Raw genomic sequence first — 24,285 nt, forward strand, 5'->3', positions numbered from 1 at the left:
GTTATAAAAACATTAAAAATTCAAATCTACATTTTGATTTTAAAATGTTTATTATATAATGGATTATTTTTTCCCCAAAATGCAATAAATCCATGACACGTTTTTTTTTTTTCAACAATAAAGTTGATTCACATATATGACAGCTTCTGAACTTTGCCAGTACTAATCTTATATACAGGCATTTGACTAAAAATACATTCAGTCGTCGCTCCCAAAATGAATTCAACGAGTCATCCTGTTAATGTTGTAAATTAATTATGTCTCCGTTTGTCATTACCGATTAAAGAATATCCGGCCCCACCGCACGGTTAAAATAAACACATTTGCCGAGTACATTGGTATTAAAAACGGCTTTTAAAAAACTGTTCATCTACTATTTAAGCTTATTATTATTATTCTTCCGATTCTTAGACTAAATTTCTAAATGCTACTCCTCCTAGACTGTACAAGCTACAACCACCAAACTCAGACTAAAGACTCATCAGACTCCATTAGCTGCCATTCTATGTACTATTTCTAAACCATTGAGACTCATTCAAACTCATAAACTCATTTAATCTATCTATCTATCTATCTATCTATCTATCTATCTATCTATCTATCTATCTATCATCTGACCATTTCTATCTATCTCTCTATCTATCTGACTATTTCGATCATATCTTTCTAACTAAATCGATCTATCTATCTATCTACCATCTCATAGCAACCACCTAGAACAACCTAGCAACCGCCTAGCAACCACACAAATCACCCTGGCAACATCCTAGTAACCAGCCCGAGTGCCTTAGCAACCACATAGGAACACCCTAGCAACCACCCAGAATTCCTTAGCAACCGTATAGCAACACCTTAGCAACCACCCCTAGTACCTTAGCAACCACAAAGCAAAACCCCAGCAACCATATAAAACCCTTGCAACCACTCAGAGTACCCTGACTCTATCTATCTATCTATCTATCTATCTATCTATCTGTCTGTCTGTCTGTCTGTCTGTCTTTTAAACTACTAAACTAAAACTTAAACTTTCAAACTTTCAAACTTCAAACTTTTAAAACTACTTCAAACTTTCTGGACCGGCTTTTTCAAGCCAACTTAAAGTTTGTCTAAAAACTTTTTTATTTTATTATTATTATTATTATTTATTTTTATTTTTTTTTACACACATTATATGACTGTCTTTAATTTTAAGTTACATAAAAATTGACAATTACAATTCTCAACCGCTAGATGGCAACTGTGGCTCTACTGAGACATGACTACTGGCAACGCGAGACTTGTTAGTTAGTAGAGATCACTGTTCCCAGATCTCGCGATGAACATTTCCACCATTTTACAACTGTCGGACAGCAAGCAAGAGCAAATGTTGAAGCAAATTCTTTCCTGCTTTTGGTCTTGTAAGTATCTGTGTTTTTCATTTTGACATGTGTTCGTTATTTATGTACATTATTTGTTATCATGTGTAGGAACCATGACATTTTAGCGGGTAACAGTGCAGACTCAGAGTAAGCCGTTTTGTGGTTAGATTAACATGCTACATGGACATGTCCTTGTGCCCTAAAACTCTTTAATTATCTAAATACAAGGGGGGTAAACATGAAACCCGTGCTATCCATCGAGAAACACGGTATTGTTTACCTTGTTTATTATTACAGAAGCTCTTCGTCAGGCCAACATTGTAGCATTTCACATTACCGATCAAAAGCTTGGAGTAATGATGCTGAAAATTCAGCTTTGATCACAGGAATAAATTACAAATTGTAATGCTAGTTATTTTAAATTGTAATAATTTAAATATTACTGTTTATATTGTATTTTTGATCAAATACAAGGAATGTACCCTTGGAAAGTACAAGTGAATTCTTTCAAAAACATTAAACAAATCTTACAGGCCCAAACTTATGAACAGTAGTGTGTGTTATGCACTCATCATGTAAATCTTTGCTAGGGTTGGAATAAAGCAATTATTCTTATGTTGATTTTCTTTTATTTCTTTACTCAACAGGCTATTTTCTTACTCATAGTTTTCAGTCAGGCGACTGGAGCAGAGACCTGGAGGGCAAAACATCCATAGAACTGCAGGACAGGCCTGTCAATTGCGTCTCAAAAAAGGTAAACAAAATATTTGTGAGTAAAATGCACGTTTCTGGCACTTGTGATCCATAAACAGCACCTGCTGCAGTATTTCAATCACTAAACAGTAGAGTATTCACCTTAAGTAGCTTAAAGTAATAAAACAGTGAGATTGACAGATCAATTTCTTTATACAGTTTATCCATGATGCATACTACTGTATATACAGGCGAGCAGATGAGCCCAGAATATGAACGCCACACACTAACTGGGCAAGCAGATGAGCCCAGAACATAAATGCAATGCCTACCGACAAACTCAAACTGTGCGTTGCATTTATGTTCTAGGCTCATCTGCTTGCTCGACCTGTATATATAGTATGCATCATCAAAAAGGTGTATATTGAATTTGGCCTTGTTTTACCCTCCAGGTGGGTGTTCCTATAAAAACTAGCAATGAAGGTAAGCATACGCTATTTTAAGTATATTATTAAAAATATGATTCTGCATTGTATTGTCAGCACCCGAGCCATCACGGACATGGAAAGGTCTTGACACCTTGCCAAGAGCTGGATTTTTTTGGTAAGCATAAATAGATACGCAGATTTACACAATACACTATATCTGAAAAATGGTCGTAATTTACTAATACAGAGCAAATATACACACATTCATTGATGACACAGCAACATTTAGATCATTTCTCTTTTAAGGTAATCTTTCTTTTGGTAACACTTCGTTCGTCTTCGGAACACAATTTAAGATATTTTGGATGAAATCCGAGGGTATCTGATCCACACATAGGCAGCATAGTATTCAACAAAAATAAATTACTGAAGTACTTAAATATTTAACAAATTAAATCTTTTTTTTTTTTTTGCACATTTCTCATGGTTACGTCTGAGCTGTAGGCAAAAGTTGGGTTTGAAAATTCTGCCCTTACAGACAATTAGCAGAAACAAACTAGATGTTTCAGTTCATACCTCATGTTTTCTGTGGTTTGCACAAATAGAAAGTCTCTGAAAAATTAAATAGCATCATCTAAAAATAATTAGATCATTCTCGGATTTGAAATACATGGTGAGACTTGTGTCTTTAGCTACAATGACTTTCTAGACTCTAAAGTTTCCTTCTGACAAATGTGCCAAAATCTGCAACACAGATTCCCAATAGTGTGCACTCCAGCGAGTTCGGTTGTTTAGCAAAAGTACAGCAAAACCGATTGTTGGTGAGTGTGATGGCATTGACTTTGTTCAAAACATATCAATCATTGTGGTTCAACCAATAGTAGGACGTTGGGGCAGGCCAATGGGGGTCAAGGTTTAGCTTCAGCAGTTACAAGTAAACAATGTTGTAATGAATTACTGGTCAGTTTAAATAGAAGTTTAGAGGCCACTATATTATCACGAAGTAGTTAAGGGATGATTGTAATTAATACAATCTAAGGTTAATTTATGTAAATTTACTTTTTTTTTGGTATAACTTGATCTTTATGGTTTTAATAAAAAAGAAAACATCATCTGTTAGAAGGTAAGGCAAGTAGGTAATTATATCTGCTAATTTTAGTAAAAATGTTAATTTCAAAAACCATTTGAGTATTTTTACTTTTTTGTTAAACATTTGAAAGGCTTTGAAATCACAGAGAATTTGGTATTGTGGCATCAAACAATATAAATATGACTATGTTTCACTATGTTATTGTGAAACCAAAAGTGTAATTTTCATGTCTAATAGAGAGATAAATAAATACCTTGCTAATATCTTAATTTTATTTTTTACATGCATTCATTGTTGGTGAAAATTAATTTCTAATGGCTTTTCTAATTTAAAATCTGACATGTTACTAATGGTTCGGTAACTGGACATAGATATAATTAATTGTAAGTGCTAAATAAATACAACATGTTGTCCTGTGTAATGTCAATTTCAGTGGATACTCAGTTATTCGAAACTGAGTATTCCCTTGGGGTTTAAGCCTAGAACTAGTAGGAGAAAACAAAATGGAAAATGTTTTTAATAAAATATCTAAATAACAATAACATTTTTCTCTTTGTAATTTACATTACAGTGGATGAAGTGACAGATGGTCCTGAAGGGAAGACCAAGGTAGGCTATGTCCACATATGACGACATACATATATGTGCCATTTTTTCAGTACCCAAACTCAACCGAGCCATTACTGGAACAAAGGTTAGTTGTATTTAATCGTTTATATGCCTTCTGTTGCTAGGTCAGTCTTATGTTTGTAAAAAAAAAAAAAAAAACAAACAAAAAAAACTTTGTGGCATTTTTTTCAACATCATAATTTTGAGCTTTTTCAGGCCACATTCACACAGCAGCAGAATACGGTAGTCACTCCTGTCTTTGAGTCCTTAATATGGTTATGTTCACATACAGTACGGTTATTTACGCATTCAACCGCATTCTATAACCGAACTCACACCCGTACATTTTCAGGACTCACAACTGCATTCTCGGAATATTTGAGCTGTGTGAACGGAACTGGACAACTAGTTGTCTGTCATGTCATACAGTTCGAGTGTTTTGTTTGTGGTTTCGCTTTCGGTAACTTAAGCCCCGGGTATACTCGCGGCCGGCCGCACGCCCCGTCCGCGTGCAGCCCAAATGTCGCCTTAGGGGCTGGCTGCAGCGTGTGGAGTTCCACTTAAGGGCGGAAATACGTCACCTCCACTAGAGGAGCTAGCTACTGTGGCCGCTGGGCATGCGCACATCAATATTGCGTCATTTAATTACTGTATTTGCATTATTGTAAGGGTAGGTTTAGGGTTGGGGTAGGTGTAGACGTTAGTAAAACACAAGTGGAGGTGACGTATTTCCTGTTCGAGAGTGGAGCTCCACTCGCCCATGGTCTGGCAGCCAGACCCTTCTCAAATTTCGAGATCGTGCGGACAGCAATACGCACAGTACTGAGCGCAATCTGCAGTCGTCGAAGAAGAGTGTGTAAAGAGCGATTCAAAAACAAGACGAGTAAACACTTCCTGTTCTCTTGGTGTATCTTCTGAACTATGTTGCAATGGTGAATGCACTATTTTTCTTCTCCGATCCTGCACAGCGAATGTCCGGTTGATGACACGAGGCGTTTCTCAATACCAAGTTCGCAAAGTTCAGAGTTGCATCCTTGGTAGTTAGGACTTGGCAAGTTCAACTCAGGAGAACGGACTCCCGTGAACGGGAGAACACAAGTCCGGTGATTCAGCAAATGGCACAGCAGCATACTTGATAATGTCACTCAGCTCTCCGGTTATCTCTGTGTATATTTTAGACAACAATAAAACAAAATGTGTTATAAAACACCACTCTGCCTCTTTTCAATTTATTTAAAAAACAAACAAACAAACGAACAAAAAAAATATATTAATAGCCTCACAAATGTGGTTCAGGAACGCGTTCACTGATTATCTTCAATGTCTGCATATATAGTATTTATAACAAAACGAAATATTAAACAACCCTGCCTCTTTTTGTTTATATTTAAAAAATATTAAACATATTAATATTGTTACATCCACGCCTTCCCGGACTCCAGTTCCCAGAATCCTCCTGTTCCGCACACCTGTCTGCACTTCCCTCATCAGTCTTCCCGCCATCTCCCCGGATTCCCAGCACCTGTTGTCCTTGTCAGCACTCCCTTTTGGACTCATTCCCTGCACTCCTTGTCCGTTATCTTGTTTGATATGTCTGTTCATGCTGTTTCTTAGTTCCTGGACTGTTCAATAAAGCCCATATAATTGTGGATTTCTGTATTCGCCTCATCTATGCAGCACAGCACGTAACAGAATAACGGACCTAAACAGCTTGGAAGTCTACAAGGAAGATGGGTTTATTCTTCATTTCCGAGGTCCCCGCTTCTCCCGTGCCGGTTCGTCAATCTCCATCTTCCTCCGCCTGCCTCTCCAGTGAGCTTTTCCCCGGTGTCCTGCCGGACCCAAAACCTCGCATGGCCAACAAAAATTCCTCCGCTGGGCCCAAACGGCTAAAGAGGAAAAGGAAGAAGGCCGCCAAGCAACCTCAGTCTCCTGAGTTTTCTGCCTCCGCGCAGCCCCAGTCTCCTGAGTTTTCTGCCTCCGCGCAGCCCCAGTCTCCTGAGTTTTCTGCCTCCGCGCAGCCCGTTCCAGTGTCAGTGGGTCTTTTGGTTGAGTATGAGGGGATGGACTGGACCCCGTTTTCAGACCCCTCGCCAGCCCTCACTGCCAACGAGCCCGCTCCAGCCGCCGCCGAGGCCCGCTCCAGCCGCCGCCGCTGTCCACAGCTCCTGAGAGGTACAGACGATATTCAAAATTATTTTCTAGTGTTTGAAAAGGAAAATAAATGCTTTAACATACATTGAAGAAGCCTTTCTTTATCAGAAAGATAAATGTTGATTAATAACTTAAAAGATGTATATTGAAGCGGCAGTGGTTTCCAGAATCCACCCCCCTTCAGTAGGCTACAACGATTAGATATACAAAAAACAAATTATATCATGTTTAATCCGGGGATTTGAACTTGGCTAGATGTGAACTTTGAATTGGAACAGTAATCAACTGATGACGTTTCACAAGTCCACAAGAACACAAGTACAGACAAGAATGCATATTGAGAAACGGCTACGATGTCTGGTAAAAGTACAGAAAAAAATTGTACTGCGCATGTGTTGGCATCCGTGGTTTAGTATGCTTTGAACGCGTCCGGGCGCAGACGGTAAATAAAAAGTAATAATTTAATAAAAAATACTTTTTATTAAATATAAAACTTTTAATACATTAAAAAATAGATAAATGTGTTTGTTCAAGTTTCTACTTAAATAAATAGATGTTTTCAATAAGTATATTTCCTTTTTCTACATGAAAATGCCAAATGAAAATGTTTATTGATATTGATAAAGTGACCAATTTTAAGCAGGAAAAACGGTCTTTGCACTTGACCACTTGTCTACTTAGATGACGTATTTCCTGTATGTTACGACCCTCTATTAATGCTGTTTAAAGTATGTAAAAGAGTATGTAACATATTAATGTTAAAGTTAAATATAAAAATAAATAAATAAATAAATAAACGGGTTTAGTTACTGATATCTTATGTGATGAGATGAATCAGACAGAGACAGATTGGAATTAAAGCTTTTTAGTATTTTATCTTGAGGAAAATACAGCCGATGGTGTTGATATGGCAACTAGTAAATATACTAAGTTTCATGCTACTAACCTTTCAAATTAAATCTAATTTAGTTTAACATCATTTTCAACATCAAACACAAGCTGTGCACGTCAATATAATTAGTCTTTTATTCTAATCGCTTTCGCGCAGCAGCAGAGAGCGTTCTGTTCTGAGGCGGAGAGAGAAAATCTAAATGGTAAATGTGAGTTCGTAGAGTTGTTTTAAAAACCATGTTTGCCAGAACATAACCACAAATTTTATTCTATTTTGTATCAACTATTTTCTAGCCCGACGTTGTTTCGAGTCGTTTATTCCCGCTCGTGCTCCATTCAAATCTTGCGCGCGCTGACAGCATCCGGTATTTTCTGAGAGATTTACATCAGACGAAGGGAAGGTAAGTGCAGATTTACAAAATCATTGTAAATAACATGTTTACATAAAACAACACCAGAGGTTGTTCAATGTTATGTCGTTATTTTCTGATTGTGAACCGCATTTTCTTTATTACTCGCGCTGATGTCTTGTTTGTTTTTTTTTTTAAACGTTATTTCTTAGGAAAACTGTGTGTAACTTAGTGTTTTGAAAGCATGGCCAAATTCTTGACAAATCTGTCCTAGCGATTATTACAAAAACTGTAAGACCAGAACTTGAGTTTTATTTGTGTAGATATACAGAGCCCCATGGTTCAAAAACACTGTAGTATACAAATTACTATAGTATTTTTTCATATCGTGCGCATGATTGAGCAAATCGAGGGAACGAAATAGTAAATCGTGCTCGATTCATGTGTGGGTGTTTGTGTAGATGTAATGAATGCAGCTTCACACTCATTTATACTTCTGCCATAAAGCAGCTGTGTGGCCGTCTTCTCGTTCACACACGTGTTCTCTGAAGAACACAGTTAATAATTTAATAATAAAAACTGTTGTTGCAAATTGAAAACAGGTGCCAGGAAGATGGATTTGTCTTGGACCGGAGCAGAGATGTGCCAGGTACCTGAACATCGCTGCTATGGGCTCTGTCCCTGATGAGCCAGGAGGCTTGTGGGCTTATATTTATGCCAATCATTTTATTAGTCCGACAGCATCACATGTGGAGGACAACACCAAGCCGATCGATCATGAGGTGGTCTGTCTATTCCACGTGTGCGGAGTTCTTGAGCCATGAGAGAGAGAGAACGAGCCGTCTGAACCAGCCACTGCTGCTTCAAGGCACTGATCATGTCGATAACCAGAATGGGACTGTAACAGCTCTGTGATGCCTTGATATGTCAGTATCTTGTCCAGAAATGTCAATAGTGATGCATTGTACAGATGGTTCTTCGCTGCATCTTGGACAGGGCCAAACTCTGACGACACATGCGACATGTGATCCAGTGACTGAACAGAGTCGAACCAGGAGGCAGCAGCTATTGTCCGTGTTATATCTGTTCAGTCATGTTTCTATTTGGCTCTTTGGCATGGCTAACATACCTTGAAGCAGCAGTATCGTTCAGACGGCTCGTTCTCTCTGTGATTCGTGGCTCAAGTTCTCCGCACTCTTGGATTTCTCAGCAGTCTTGTTGCCCTCTTCGCTGGTGATGTTTGGGACATTGTAGCTCCAGTGCACTCACTTGTGATTGAGTTTGTCCTGATTGTTTCAGGTGAATGCAGCGGCACCGGCATGAGTAAAGAAGTGCATATGCTACTTCCAGATCAACCAGGTAGCCCCGGATGGAGAACTGTGACACGCTGGCTTCCTACACGCGGGTCTCGCTCTGCTCGGGCCCGAGGCTCATATCATCATCATCATCATCATCATTATTAACACAAGGTAAGTTTATTTTATTTTTTCTAAAGATCCAGGGGTTACATGCTGCTTTTCCTATCCGACCGAGATGGCCTGTCCCCGGGCGCCGTCGGATTGAGCCCCGGTCTGGAACTCGAGTCTAGCGCAGAAGCGTCGAAACGAGGCCATCGCGGTACTGGGGAGAATGTGCTCTCTCGGACTTTGTCAAAAAAACGAGTCCGTGCTCGAAAATTGCACTAAGTCTTTTGGTGTGCACTCACCCCGCCCGGAGGATCGGCCTACCTCCAGGGACGAGGCCGGAGACGATGCGCCGTCCTGGGCATCGTGGAAGGACCGGAGGGCATATACCAAACTGTATGGTGGTGGTTCTGGGAGCTTGGGGAACTCCCAGAAGCGAGGCCGGAGACGATGCGCCGTCCTGGGCATCGTGGAAGGACCGGAGGGCATATACCAAACTGTATGGTGGTGGTTCTGGGAGCTTGGGGAACTCCCAGAAGCGAGGCCGGAGACGATGCGCCGTCCTGGGCATCGTGGAAGGAACGGAGGGCATATACCAAACTGTATGGTGGTGGTGCGAAATTAGAAACGGGTGATGGCGCACCCGCCCGGAGGATGGGCTCACCTCCAGGGACGAGGCCGGAGACGATGCGCCGTCCTGGGCATCGTGGAAGGAGACGGAGGGCATATACCAAACTGTATGGTGGTGGTTCTGGGAGCTTGGGTAACTCCCAGAAGCCAGGCCGGAGACGATGCGCCGTCCTGGGCATCGTGGAAGGAACGGAGGGCATATACCAAACTGAACGGTGGTGGTGCGAAACTAGAAACGGGTGAGGTGGCACCCGCCCGGAGGTGCGCAAAGTCGCTTATGTACATTATTTGTTATCATGTGTAGGAACCATGACATTTTAGCGGGTAACAGTGCAGACTCAGAGTAAGCCGTTTTGTGGTTAGATTAACATGCTACATGGACATGTCCTTGTGCCCTAAAACTCTTTAATTATCTAAATACAAGGGGGTAAACATGAAACCCATGCTATCCATCGAGAAACACGGTATTGTTTACCTTGTTTATTATTTAGCATTTCACATTACCGATCAAAAGCTTGGAGTAATGATGCTGAAAATTCAGCTTTGATCACAGGAATAAATTACAAATTGTAATGCTAGTTATTTTAAATTGTAATAATTTAAATATTACTGTTTATATTGTATTTTTGATCAAATACAAGGAATGTACCCTTGGAAAGTACAAGTGAATTCTTTCAAAAACATTAAACAAATCTTACAGGCCCAAACTTATGAACAGTAGTGTGTGTTATGCACTCAATATTATAATCATGTAAATCTTTGCTAGGGTTGGAATAAAGCAATTATTCTTATGTTGATTTTCTTTTATTTCTTTACTCAACAGGCTATTTTCTTACTCATAGTTTTCAGTCAGGTGACTGGAGCAGAGACCTGGAGGGCAAAACATCCATAGAACTGCAGGACAGGCCTGTCAATTGCGTCTCAAAAAAGGTAAACAAAATATTTGTGAGTAAAATGCACGTTTCTGGCACTTGTGATCCATAAACAGCACCTGCTGCAGTATTTCAATCACTAAACAGTAGAGTATTCACCTTAAGTAGCTTAAAGTAATAAAACAGTGAGATTGACAGATCAATTTCTTTATACAGTTTATCCATGATGCATACTACTGTATATACAGGCGAGCAGATGAGCCCAGAATATGAACGCCACACACTAACTGGGCAAGCAGATGAGCCTAGAACATAAATGCAATGCCTACCGACAAACTCAAACTGTGCGTTGCATTTATGTTCTAGGCTCATCTGCTTGCTCGACCTGTATATATAGTATGCATCATCAAAAAGGTGTATATTGAATTTGGCCTTGTTTTACCCTCCAGGTGGGTGTTCCTATAAAAACTAGCAATGAAGGTAAGCATACGCTATTTTAAGTATATTATTAAAAATATGATTCTGCATTGTATTGTCAGCACCCGAGCCATCACGGACATGGAAAGGTCTTGACACCTTGCCAAGAGCTGGATTTTTTTGGTAAGCATAAATAGATACGCAGATTTACACAATACACTATATCTGAAAAATGGTCGTAATTTACTAATACAGAGCAAATATACACACATTCATTGATGACACAGCAACATTTAGATCATTTCTCTTTTAAGGTAATCTTTCTTTTGGTAACACTTCGTTCGTCTTCGGAACACAATTTAAGATATTTTGGATGAAATCCGAGGGTATCTGATCCACACATAGGCAGCATAGTATTCAACAAAAATAAATTACTGAAGTACTTAAATATTTAACAAATTAAATCTTTTTTTTTTTTTTTGCACATTTCTCATGGTTACGTCTGAGCTGTAGGCAAAAGTTGGGTTTGAAAATTCTGCCCTTACAGACAATTAGCAGAAACAAACTAGATGTTTCAGTTCATACCTCATGTTTTCTGTGGTTTGCACAAATAGAAAGTCTCTAAAAAATTAAATAGCATCATCTAAAAATAATTAGATCATTCTCGGATTTGAAATACATGGTGAGACTTGTGTCTTTAGCTACAATGACTTTCTAGACTCTAAAGTTTCCTTCTGACAAATGTGCCAAAATCTGCAACACAGATTCCCAATAGTGTGCACTCCAGCGAGTTCGGTTGTTTAGCAAAAGTACAGCAAAACCGATTGTTGGTGAGTGTGATGGCATTGACTTTGTTCAAAACATATCAATCATTGTGGTTCAACCAATAGTAGGACGTTGGGGCAGGCCAATGGGGGTCAAGGTTTAGCTTCAGCAGTTACAAGTAAACAATGTTGTAATGAATTACTGGTCAGTTTAAATAGAAGTTTAGAGGCCACTATATTATCACGAAGTAGTTAAGGGATGATTGTAATTAATACAATCTAAGGTTAATTTATGTAAATTTACTTTTTTTTTGGTATAACTTGATCTTTATGGTTTTAATAAAAAAGAAAACATCATCTGTTAGAAGGTAAGGCAAGTAGGTAATTATATCTGCTAATTTTAGTAAAAATGTTAATTTCAAAAACCATTTGAGTATTTTTACTTTTTTGTTAAACATTTGAAAGGCTTTGAAATCACAGAGAATTTGGTATTGTGGCATCAAACAATATAAATATGACTATGTTTCACTATGTTATTGTGAAACCAAAAGTGTAATTTTCATGTCTAATAGAGAGATAAATAAATACCTTGCTAATATCTTAATTTTATTTTTTACATGCATTCATTGTTGGTGAAAATTAATTTCTAATGGCTTTTCTAATTTAAAATCTGACATGTTACTAATGGTTCGGTAACTGGACATAGATATAATTAATTGTAAGTGCTAAATAAATACAACATGTTGTCCTGTGTAATGTCAATTTCAGTGGATACTCAGTTATTCGAAACTGAGTATTCCCTTGGGGTTTAAGCCTAGAACTAGTAGGAGGAAACAAAATGGAAAATGTTTTTAATAAAATATCTAAATAACAATAACATTTTTCTCTTTGTAATTTACATTACAGTGGATGAAGTGACAGATGGTCCTGAAGGGAAGACCAAGGTAGGCTATGTCCACATATGACGACACACATATATGTGCCATTTTTTCAGTACCCAAACTCAACCGAGCCATTACTGGAACAAAGGTTAGTTGTATTTAATCGTTTATATGCCTTCTGTTGCTAGGTCAGTCTTATGTTTGTAAAAAAAAAAAAAAAAACAAACAAAAAAAACTTTGGCATTTTTTTCAACATCATAATTTTGAGCTTTTTCAGGCCACATTCACACAGCAGCAGAATACGGTAGTCACTCCTGTCTTTGAGTCCTTAATATGGTTATGTTCACATACAGTACGGTTATTTACGCATTCAACCGCATTCTATAACCGAACTCACACCCGTACATTTTCAGGACTCACAACTGCATTCTCGGAATATTTGAGCTGTGTGAACGGAACTGGACAACTAGTTGTCTGTCATGTCATACAGTTCGAGTGTTTTGTTTGTGGTTTCGCTTTCGGTAACTTAAGCCCCGGGTATACTCGCGGCCGGCCGCACGCCCCGTCCGCGTGCAGCCCAAATGTCGCCTTAGGGGCTGGCTGCAGCGTGTGGAGTTCCACTTAAGGGCGGAAATACGTCACCTCCACTAGAGGAGCTAGCTACTGTGGCCGCTGGGCATGCGCACATCAATATTGCGTCATTTAATTACTGTATTTGCATTATTGTAAGGGTAGGTTTAGGGTTGGGGTAGGTGTAGACGTTAGTAAAACACAAGTGGAGGTGACGTATTTCCTGTTCGAGAGTGGAGCTCCACTCGCCCATGGTCTGGCAGCCAGACCCTTCTCAAATTTCGAGATCGTGCGGACAGCAATACGCACAGTACTGAGCGCAATCTGCAGTCGTCGAAGAAGAGTGTGTAAAGAGCGATTCAAAAACAAGACGAGTAAACACTTCCTGTTCTCTTGGTGTATCTTCTGAACTATGTTGCAATGGTGAATGCACTATTTTTCTTCTCCGATCCTGCACAGCGAATGTCCGGTTGATGACACGAGGCGTTTCTCAATACCAAGTTCGCAAAGTTCAGAGTTGCATCCTTGGTAGTTAGGACTTGGCAAGTTCAACTCAGGAGAACGGACTCCCGTGAACGGGAGAACACAAGTCCGGTGATTCAGCAAATGGCACAGCAGCATACTTGATAATGTCACTCAGCTCTCCGGTTATCTCTGTGTATATTTTAGACAACAATAAAACAAAATGTGTTATAAAACACCACTCTGCCTCTTTTCAATTTATTTAAAAAACAAACAAACAAACGAACAAAAAAAATATATTAATAGCCTCACAAATGTGGTTCAGGAACGCGTTCACTGATTATCTTCAATGTCTGCATATATAGTATTTATAACAAAACGAAATATTAAACAACCCTGCCTCTTTTTGTTTATATTTAAAAAATATTAAACATATTAATATTGTTACATCCACGCCTTCCCGGACTCCAGTTCCCAGAATCCTCCTGTTCCGCACACCTGTCTGCACTTCCCTCATCAGTCTTCCCGCCATCTCCCCGGATTCCCAGCACCTGTTGTCCTTGTCAGCACTCCCTTTTGGACTCATTCCCTGCACTCCTTGTCCGTTATCTTGTTTGATATGTCTGTTCATGCTGTTTCTTAGTTCCTGGACTGTTCAATAAAGCCCATATAATTGTGGATTTCTGTATTCGCCTCATCTATGCAGCACAGCACGTAACAGAATAACGGACCTAAACAGCTTGGAAGTCTACAAGGAAGATGGGTTTATTCTTCATTTCCGAGGTCCCCGCTTCTCCCGTGCCGGTTCGTCAATCTCCATCTTCCTCCGCCTGCCTCTCCAGTGAGCTTTTCCCCGGTGTCCTGCCGGACCCAAAACCTCGCATGGCCAACAAAAATTCCTCCGCTGGGCCCAAACGGCTAAAGAGGAAAAGGAAGAAGGCCGCCAAGCAACCTCAGTCTCCTGAGTTTTCTGCCTCCGCGCAGCCCCAGTCTCCTGAGTTTTCTGCCTCCGCGCAGCCCCAGTCTCCTGAGTTTTCTGCCTCCGCGCAGCCCGTTCCAGTGTCAGTGGGTCTTTTGGTTGAGTATGAGGGGATGGACTGGACCCCGTTTTCAGACCCCTCGCCAGCCCTCACTGCCAACGAGCCCGCTCCAGCCGCCGCCGAGGCCCGCTCCAGCCGCCGCCGCTGTCCACAGCTCCTGAGAGGTACAGACGATATTCAAAATTATTTTCTAGTGTTTGAAAAGGAAAATAAATGCTTTAACATACATTGAAGAAGCCTTTCTTTATCAGAAAGATAAATGTTGATTAATAACTTAAAAGATGTATATTGAAGCGGCAGTGGTTTCCAGAATCCACCCCCCTTCAGTAGGCTACAACGATTAGATATACAAAAAACAAATTATATCATGTTTAATCCGGGGATTTGAACTTGGCTAGATGTGAACTTTGAATTGGAACAGTAATCAACTGATGACGTTTCACAAGTCCACAAGAACACAAGTACAGACAAGAATGCATATTGAGAAACGGCTACGATGTCTGGTAAAAGTACAGAAAAAAATTGTACTGCGCATGTGTTGGCATCCGTGGTTTAGTATGCTTTGAACGCGTCCGGGCGCAGACGGTAAATAAAAAGTAATAATTTAATAAAAAATACTTTTTATTAAATATAAAACTTTTAATACATTAAAAAATAGATAAATGTGTTTGTTCAAGTTTCTACTTAAATAAATAGATGTTTTCAATAAGTATATTTCCTTTTTCTACATGAAAATGCCAAATGAAAATGTTTATTGATATTGATAAAGTGACCAATTTTAAGCAGGAAAAACGGTCTTTGCACTTGACCACTTGTCTACTTAGATGACGTATTTCCTGTATGTTACGACCCTCTATTAATGCTGTTTAAAGTATGTAAAAGAGTATGTAACATATTAATGTTAAAGTTAAATATAAAAATAAATAAATAAATAAATAAACGGGTTTAGTTACTGATATCTTATGTGATGAGATGAATCAGACAGAGACAGATTGGAATTAAAGCTTTTTAGTATTTTATCTTGAGGAAAATACAGCCGATGGTGTTGATATGGCAACTAGTAAATATACTAAGTTTCATGCTACTAACCTTTCAAATTAAATCTAATTTAGTTTAACATCATTTTCAACATCAAACACAAGCTGTGCACGTCAATATAATTAGTCTTTTATTCTAATCGCTTTCGCGCAGCAGCAGAGAGCGTTCTGTTCTGAGGCGGAGAGAGAAAATCTAAATGGTAAATGTGAGTTCGTAGAGTTGTTTTAAAAACCATGTTTGCCAGAACATAACCACAAATTTTATTCTATTTTGTATCAACTATTTTCTAGCCCGACGTTGTTTCGAGTCGTTTATTCCCGCTCGTGCTCCATTCAAATCTTGCGCGCGCTGACAGCATCCGGTATTTTCTGAGAGATTTACATCAGACGAAGGGAAGGTAAGTGCAGATTTACAAAATCATTGTAAATAACATGTTTACATAAAACAACACCAGAGGTTGTTCAATGTTATGTCGTTATTTTCTGATTGTGAACCGCATTTTCTTTATTACTCGCGCTGATGTCTTGTTTGTTTTTTTTTTAAACGTTATTTCTTAGGAAAACTGTGTGTAACTTAGTGTTTTGAAAGCATGGCCAAATTCTTGACAAATCTGTCCTAGCGATTATTACAAAAACTGTAAGACCAGAAACTTGAGTTTTATTTGTGTAGATATACAGAGCCCCATGGTTCAAAAACACTGTAGTATACAAATTACTATAGTATTTTTTCATATCGTGCGCATGATTGAGCAAATCGAGGGAACGAAATAGTAAATCGTGCTCGATTCATGTGTGGGTGTTTGTGTAGATGTAATGAATGCAGCTTCACACTCATTTATACTTCTGCCATAAAGCAGCTGTGTGGCCGTCTTCTCGTTCACACACGTGTTCTCTGAAGAACACAGTTAATAATTTAATAATAAAAACTGTTGTTGCAAATTGAAAACAGGTGCCAGGAAGATGGATTTGTCTTGGACCGGAGCAGAGATGTGCCAGGTACCTGAACATCGCTGCTATGGGCTCTGTCCCTGATGAGCCAGGAGGCTTGTGGGCTTATATTTATGCCAATCATTTTATTAGTCCGACAGCATCACATGTGGAGGACAACACCAAGCCGATCGATCATGAGGTGGTCTGTCTATTCCACGTGTGCGGAGTTCTTGAGCCATGAGAGAGAGAGAACGAGCCGTCTGAACCAGCCACTGCTGCTTCAAGGCACTGATCATGTCGATAACCAGAATGGGACTGTAACAGCTCTGTGATGCCTTGATATGTCAGTATCTTGTCCAGAAATGTCAATAGTGATGCATTGTACAGATGGTTCTTCGCTGCATCTTGGACAGGGCCAAACTCTGACGACACATGCGACATGTGATCCAGTGACTGAACAGAGTCGAACCAGGAGGCAGCAGCTATTGTCCGTGTTATATCTGTTCAGTCATGTTTCTATTTGGCTCTTTGGCATGGCTAACATACCTTGAAGCAGCAGTATCGTTCAGACGGCTCGTTCTCTCTGTGATTCGTGGCTCAAGTTCTCCGCACTCTTGGATTTCTCAGCAGTCTTGTTGCCCTCTTCGCTGGTGATGTTTGGGACATTGTAGCTCCAGTGCACTCACTTGTGATTGAGTTTGTCCTGATTGTTTCAGGTGAATGCAGCGGCACCGGCATGAGTAAAGAAGTGCATATGCTACTTCCAGATCAACCAGGTAGCCCCGGATGGAGAACTGTGACACGCTGGCTTCCTACACGCGGGTCTCGCTCTGCTCGGGCCCGAGGCTCATATCATCATCATCATCATCATCATCATTATTAACACAAGGTAAGTTTATTTTATTTTTTCTAAAGATCCAGGGGTTACATGCTGCTTTTCCTATCCGACCGAGATGGCCTGTCCCCGGGCGCCGTCGGATTGAGCCCCGGTCTGGAACTCGAGTCTAGCGCAGAAGCGTCGAAACGAGGCCATCGCGGTACTGGGGAGAATGTGCTCTCTCGGACTTTGTCAAAAAAACGAGTCCGTGCTCGAAAATTGCACTAAGTCTTTTGGTGTGCACTCACCCCGCCCGGAGGATCGGCCTACCTCCAGGGACGAGGCCGGAGACGATGCGCCGTCCTGGGCATCGTGGAAGGACCGGAGGGCATATACCAAACTGTATGGTGGTGGTTCTGGGAGCTTGGGGAACTCCCAGAAGCGAGGCCGGAGACGATGCGCCGTCCTGGGCATCGTGGAAGGAGACGGAGGGCATATACCAAACTGTATGGTGGTGGTTCTGGGAGCTTGGGTAACTCCCAGAAGCCAGGCCGGAGACGATGCGCCGTCCTGGGCATCGTGGAAGGAACGGAGGGCATATACCAAACTGAACGGTGGTGGTGCGAAACTAGAAACGGGTGAGGTGGCACCCGCCCGGAGGTGCGCAAAGTCGCTTATGTACATTATTTGTTATCATGTGTAGGAACCATGACATTTTAGCGGGTAACAGTGCAGACTCAGAGTAAGCCGTTTTGTGGTTAGATTAACATGCTACATGGACATGTCCTTGTGCCCTAAAACTCTTTAATTATCTAAATACAAGGGGGTAAACATGAAACCCGTGCTATCCATCGAGAAACACGGTATTGTTTACCTTGTTTATTATTACAGAAGCTCTTCGTCAGGCCAACATTGTAGCATTTCACATTACCGATCAAAAGCTTGGAGTAATGATGCTGAAAATTCAGCTTTGATCACAGGAATAAATTACAAATTGTAATGCTAGTTATTTTAAATTGTAATAATTTAAATATTACTGTTTATATTGTATTTTTGATCAAATACAAGGAATGTACCCTTGGAAAGTACAAGTGAATTCTTTCAAAAACATTAAACAAATCTTACAGGCCCAAACTTATGAACAGTAGTGTGTGTTATGCACTCAATATTATAATCATGTAAATCTTTGCTAGGGTTGGAATAAAGCAATTATTCTTATGTTGATTTTCTTTTATTTCTTTACTCAACAGGCTATTTTCTTACTCATAGTTTTCAGTCAGGTGACTGGAGCAGAGACCTGGAGGGCAAAACATCCATAGAACTGCAGGACAGGCCTGTCAATTGCGTCTCAAAAAAGGTAAACAAAATATTTGTGAGTAAAATGCACGTTTCTGGCACTTGTGATCCATAAACAGCACCTGCTGCAGTATTTCAATCACTAAACAGTAGAGTATTCACCTTAAGTAGCTTAAAGTAATAAAACAGTGAGATTGACAGATCAATTTCTTTATACAGTTTATCCATGATGCATACTACTGTATATACAGGCGAGCAGATGAGCCCAGAATATGAACGCCACACACTAACTGGGCAAGCAGATGAGCCTAGAACATAAATGCAATGCCTACCGACAAACTCAAACTGTGCGTTGCATTTATGTTCTAGGCTCATCTGCTTGCTCGACCTGTATATATAGTATGCATCATCAAAAAGGTGTATATTGAATTTGGCCTTGTTTTACCCTCCAGGTGGGTGTTCCTATAAAAACTAGCAATGAAGGTAAGCATACGCTATTTTAAGTATATTATTAAAAATATGATTCTGCATTGTATTGTCAGCACCCGAGCCATCACGGACATGGAAAGGTCTTGACACCTTGCCAAGAGCTGGATTTTTTTGGTAAGCATAAATAGATACGCAGATTTACACAATACACTATATCTGAAAAATGGTCGTAATTTACTAATACAGAGCAAATATACACACATTCATTGATGACACAGCAACATTTAGATCATTTCTCTTTTAAGGTAATCTTTCTTTTGGTAACACTTCGTTCGTCTTCGGAACACAATTTAAGATATTTTGGATGAAATCCGAGGGTATCTGATCCACACATAGGCAGCATAGTATTCAACAAAAATAAATTACTGAAGTACTTAAATATTTAACAAATTAAATCTTTTTTTTTTTTTTTGCACATTTCTCATGGTTACGTCTGAGCTGTAGGCAAAAGTTGGGTTTGAAAATTCTGCCCTTACAGACAATTAGCAGAAACAAACTAGATGTTTCAGTTCATACCTCATGTTTTCTGTGGTTTGCACAAATAGAAAGTCTCTAAAAAATTAAATAGCATCATCTAAAAATAATTAGATCATTCTCGGATTTGAAATACATGGTGAGACTTGTGTCTTTAGCTACAATGACTTTCTAGACTCTAAAGTTTCCTTCTGACAAATGTGCCAAAATCTGCAACACAGATTCCCAATAGTGTGCACTCCAGCGAGTTCGGTTGTTTAGCAAAAGTACAGCAAAACCGATTGTTGGTGAGTGTGATGGCATTGACTTTGTTCAAAACATATCAATCATTGTGGTTCAACCAATAGTAGGACGTTGGGGCAGGCCAATGGGGGTCAAGGTTTAGCTTCAGCAGTTACAAGTAAACAATGTTGTAATGAATTACTGGTCAGTTTAAATAGAAGTTTAGAGGCCACTATATTATCACGAAGTAGTTAAGGGATGATTGTAATTAATACAATCTAAGGTTAATTTATGTAAATTTACTTTTTTTTTTTGGTATAACTTGATCTTTATGGTTTTAATAAAAAAGAAAACATCATCTGTTAGAAGGTAAGGCAAGTAGGTAATTATATCTGCTAATTTTAGTAAAAATGTTAATTTCAAAAACCATTTGAGTATTTTTACTTTTTTGTTAAACATTTGAAAGGCTTTGAAATCACAGAGAATTTGGTATTGTGGCATCAAACAATATAAATATGACTATGTTTCACTATGTTATTGTGAAACCAAAAGTGTAATTTTCATGTCTAATAGAGAGATAAATAAATACCTTGCTAATATCTTAATTTTATTTTTTACATGCATTCATTGTTGGTGAAAATTAATTTCTAATGGCTTTTCTAATTTAAAATCTGACATGTTACTAATGGTTCGGTAACTGGACATAGATATAATTAATTGTAAGTGCTAAATAAATACAACATGTTGTCCTGTGTAATGTCAATTTCAGTGGATACTCAGTTATTCGAAACTGAGTATTCCCTTGGGGTTTAAGCCTAGAACTAGTAGGAGGAAACAAAATGGAAAATGTTTTTAATAAAATATCTAAATAACAATAACATTTTTCTCTTTGTAATTTACATTACAGTGGATGAAGTGACAGATGGTCCTGAAGGGAAGACCAAGGTAGGCTATGTCCACATATGACGACATACATATATGTGCCATTTTTTCAGTACCCAAACTCAACCGAGCCATTACTGGAACAAAGGTTAGTTGTATTTAATCGTTTATATGCCTTCTGTTGCTAGGTCAGTCTTATGTTTGTAAAAAAAAAAAAAAAAACAAACAAAAAAAACTTTGGCATTTTTTTCAACATCATAATTTTGAGCTTTTTCAGGCCACATTCACACAGCAGCAGAATACGGTAGTCACTCCTGTCTTTGAGTCCTTAATATGGTTATGTTCACATACAGTACGGTTATTTACGCATTCAACCGCATTCTATAACCGAACTCACACCCGTACATTTTCAGGACTCACAACTGCATTCTCGGAATATTTGAGCTGTGTGAACGGAACTGGACAACTAGTTGTCTGTCATGTCATACAGTTCGAGTGTTTTGTTTGTGGTTTCGCTTTCGGTAACTTAAGCCCCGGGTATACTCGCGGCCGGCCGCACGCCCCGTCCGCGTGCAGCCCAAATGTCGCCTTAGGGGCTGGCTGCAGCGTGTGGAGTTCCACTTAAGGGCGGAAATACGTCACCTCCACTAGAGGAGCTAGCTACTGTGGCCGCTGGGCATGCGCACATCAATATTGCGTCATTTAATTACTGTATTTGCATTATTGTAAGGGTAGGTTTAGGGTTGGGGTAGGTGTAGACGTTAGTAAAACACAAGTGGAGGTGACGTATTTCCTGTTCGAGAGTGGAGCTCCACTCGCCCATGGTCTGGCAGCCAGACCCTTCTCAAATTTCGAGATCGTGCGGACAGCAATACGCACAGTACTGAGCGCAATCCGCAGTCGTCGAAGAAGAGTGTGTAAAGAGCGATTCAAAAACAAGACGAGTAAACACTTCCTGTTCTCTTGGTGTATCTTCTGAACTATGTTGCAATGGTGAATGCACTATTTTTCTTCTCCGATCCTGCACAGCGAATGTCCGGTTGATGACACGAGGCGTTTCTCAATACCAAGTTCGCAAAGTTCAGAGTTGCATCCTTGGTAGTTAGGACTTGGCAAGTTCAACTCAGGAGAACGGACTCCCGTGAACGGGAGAACACAAGTCCGGTGATTCAGCAAATGGCACAGCAGCATACTTGATAATGTCACTCAGCTCTCCGGTTATCTCTGTGTATATTTTAGACAACAATAAAACAAAATGTGTTATAAAACACCACTCTGCCTCTTTTCAATTTATTTAAAAAACAAACAAACAAACGAACAAAAAAAATATATTAATAGCCTCACAAATGTGGTTCAGGAACGCGTTCACTGATTATCTTCAATGTCTGCATATATAGTATTTATAACAAAACGAAATATTAAACAACCCTGCCTCTTTTTGTTTATATTTAAAAAATATTAAACATATTAATATTGTTACATCCACGCCTTCCCGGACTCCAGTTCCCAGAATCCTCCTGTTCCGCACACCTGTCTGCACTTCCCTCATCAGTCTTCCCGCCATCTCCCCGGATTCCCAGCACCTGTTGTCCTTGTCAGCACTCCCTTTTGGACTCATTCCCTGCACTCCTTGTCCGTTATCTTGTTTGATATGTCTGTTCATGCTGTTTCTTAGTTCCTGGACTGTTCAATAAAGCCCATATAATTGTGGATTTCTGTATTCGCCTCATCTATGCAGCACAGCACGTAACAGAATAACGGACCTAAACAGCTTGGAAGTCTACAAGGAAGATGGGTTTATTCTTCATTTCCGAGGTCCCCGCTTCTCCCGTGCCGGTTCGTCAATCTCCATCTTCCTCCGCCTGCCTCTCCAGTGAGCTTTTCCCCGGTGTCCTGCCGGACCCAAAACCTCGCATGGCCAACAAAAATTCCTCCGCTGGGCCCAAACGGCTAAAGAGGAAAAGGAAGAAGGCCGCCAAGCAACCTCAGTCTCCTGAGTTTTCTGCCTCCGCGCAGCCCCAGTCTCCTGAGTTTTCTGCCTCCGCGCAGCCCCAGTCTCCTGAGTTTTCTGCCTCCGCGCAGCCCGTTCCAGTGTCAGTGGGTCTTTTGGTTGAGTATGAGGGGATGGACTGGACCCCGTTTTCAGACCCCTCGCCAGCCCTCACTGCCAACGAGCCCGCTCCAGCCGCCGCCGAGGCCCGCTCCAGCCGCCGCCGCTGTCCACAGCTCCTGAGAGGTACAGACGATATTCAAAATTATTTTCTAGTGTTTGAAAAGGAAAATAAATGCTTTAACATACATTGAAGAAGCCTTTCTTTATCAGAAAGATAAATGTTGATTAATAACTTAAAAGATGTATATTGAAGCGGCAGTGGTTTCCAGAATCCACCCCCCTTCAGTAGGCTACAACGATTAGATATACAAAAAACAAATTATATCATGTTTAATCCGGGGATTTGAACTTGGCTAGATGTGAACTTTGAATTGGAACAGTAATCAACTGATGACGTTTCACAAGTCCACAAGAACACAAGTACAGACAAGAATGCATATTGAGAAACGGCTACGATGTCTGGTAAAAGTACAGAAAAAAATTGTACTGCGCATGTGTTGGCATCCGTGGTTTAGTATGCTTTGAACGCGTCCGGGCGCAGACGGTAAATAAAAATGTAATAATTTAATAAAAAATACTTTTTATTAAATATAAAACTTTTAATACATTAAAAAATAGATAAATGTGTTTGTTCAAGTTTCTACTTAAATAAATAGATGTTTTCAATAAGTATATTTCCTTTTTCTACATGAAAATGCCAAATGAAAATGTTTATTGATATTGATAAAGTGACCAATTTTAAGCAGGAAAAACGGTCTTTGCACTTGACCACTTGTCTACTTAGATGACGTATTTCCTGTATGTTACGACCCTCTATTAATGCTGTTTAAAGTATGTAAAAGAGTATGTAACATATTAATGTTAAAGTTAAATATAAAAATAAATAAATAAATAAATAAACGGGTTTAGTTACTGATATCTTATGTGATGAGATGAATCAGACAGAGACAGATTGGAATTAAAGCTTTTTAGTATTTTATCTTGAGGAAAATACAGCCGATGGTGTTGATATGGCAACTAGTAAATATACTAAGTTTCATGCTACTAACCTTTCAAATTAAATCTAATTTAGTTTAACATCATTTTCAACATCAAACACAAGCTGTGCACGTCAATATAATTAGTCTTTTATTCTAATCGCTTTCGCGCAGCAGCAGAGAGCGTTCTGTTCTGAGGCGGAGAGAGAAAATCTAAATGGTAAATGTGAGTTCGTAGAGTTGTTTTAAAAACCATGTTTGCCAGAACATAACCACAAATTTTATTCTATTTTGTATCAACTATTTTCTAGCCCGACGTTGTTTCGAGTCGTTTATTCCCGCTCGTGCTCCATTCAAATCTTGCGCGCGCTGACAGCATCCGGTATTTTCTGAGAGATTTACATCAGACGAAGGGAAGGTAAGTGCAGATTTACAA

General features: G+C 39.6%; 2 long non-coding RNA genes across 15 annotated transcripts in view; both read left to right on the top strand.

Annotated features, from left to right (window-relative positions):
* The first annotated feature begins 663 nt into the window (after nucleotides 1-663).
* LOC127507956 (uncharacterized) lies at nucleotides 664-2,633 on the top strand. Of its 2 annotated transcripts, none has more exons than XR_007928617.1 (3): nucleotides 664-1,397; nucleotides 2,006-2,112; nucleotides 2,594-2,633. It is a non-coding gene; the product is annotated as an uncharacterized LOC127507956 (long non-coding RNA). The 2 variants fall into 2 exon arrangements; XR_007928618.1 differs by lacking the exon at nucleotides 2,594-2,633 and adding an exon at nucleotides 2,504-2,539.
* A 4,188-nt stretch (nucleotides 2,634-6,821) lies between these two features.
* The window catches only part of LOC127507937 (uncharacterized), a 36,623-nt gene continuing 19,159 nt past the window's right edge, over nucleotides 6,822-24,285 (top strand). For 2 of the 13 annotated variants that reach the window (XR_007928535.1, XR_007928533.1), the window contains exon 1: nucleotides 6,832-7,624. This is a non-coding gene — a long non-coding RNA (uncharacterized LOC127507937). Of the gene's footprint in view, nucleotides 7,625-8,175; nucleotides 8,223-15,239; nucleotides 16,048-16,598; nucleotides 16,646-19,929; nucleotides 24,268-24,285 lie in introns of those variants that run through there. The other 11 variants (XR_007928531.1, XR_007928532.1, XR_007928516.1 and 8 more) reach the window with 9 other exon arrangements.

This window comes from Ctenopharyngodon idella, unplaced genomic scaffold (assembly GCF_019924925.1).
Source record: "Ctenopharyngodon idella isolate HZGC_01 unplaced genomic scaffold, HZGC01 HZGC01CH25, whole genome shotgun sequence".
NCBI lineage: Eukaryota > Metazoa > Chordata > Actinopteri > Cypriniformes > Xenocyprididae > Ctenopharyngodon > Ctenopharyngodon idella.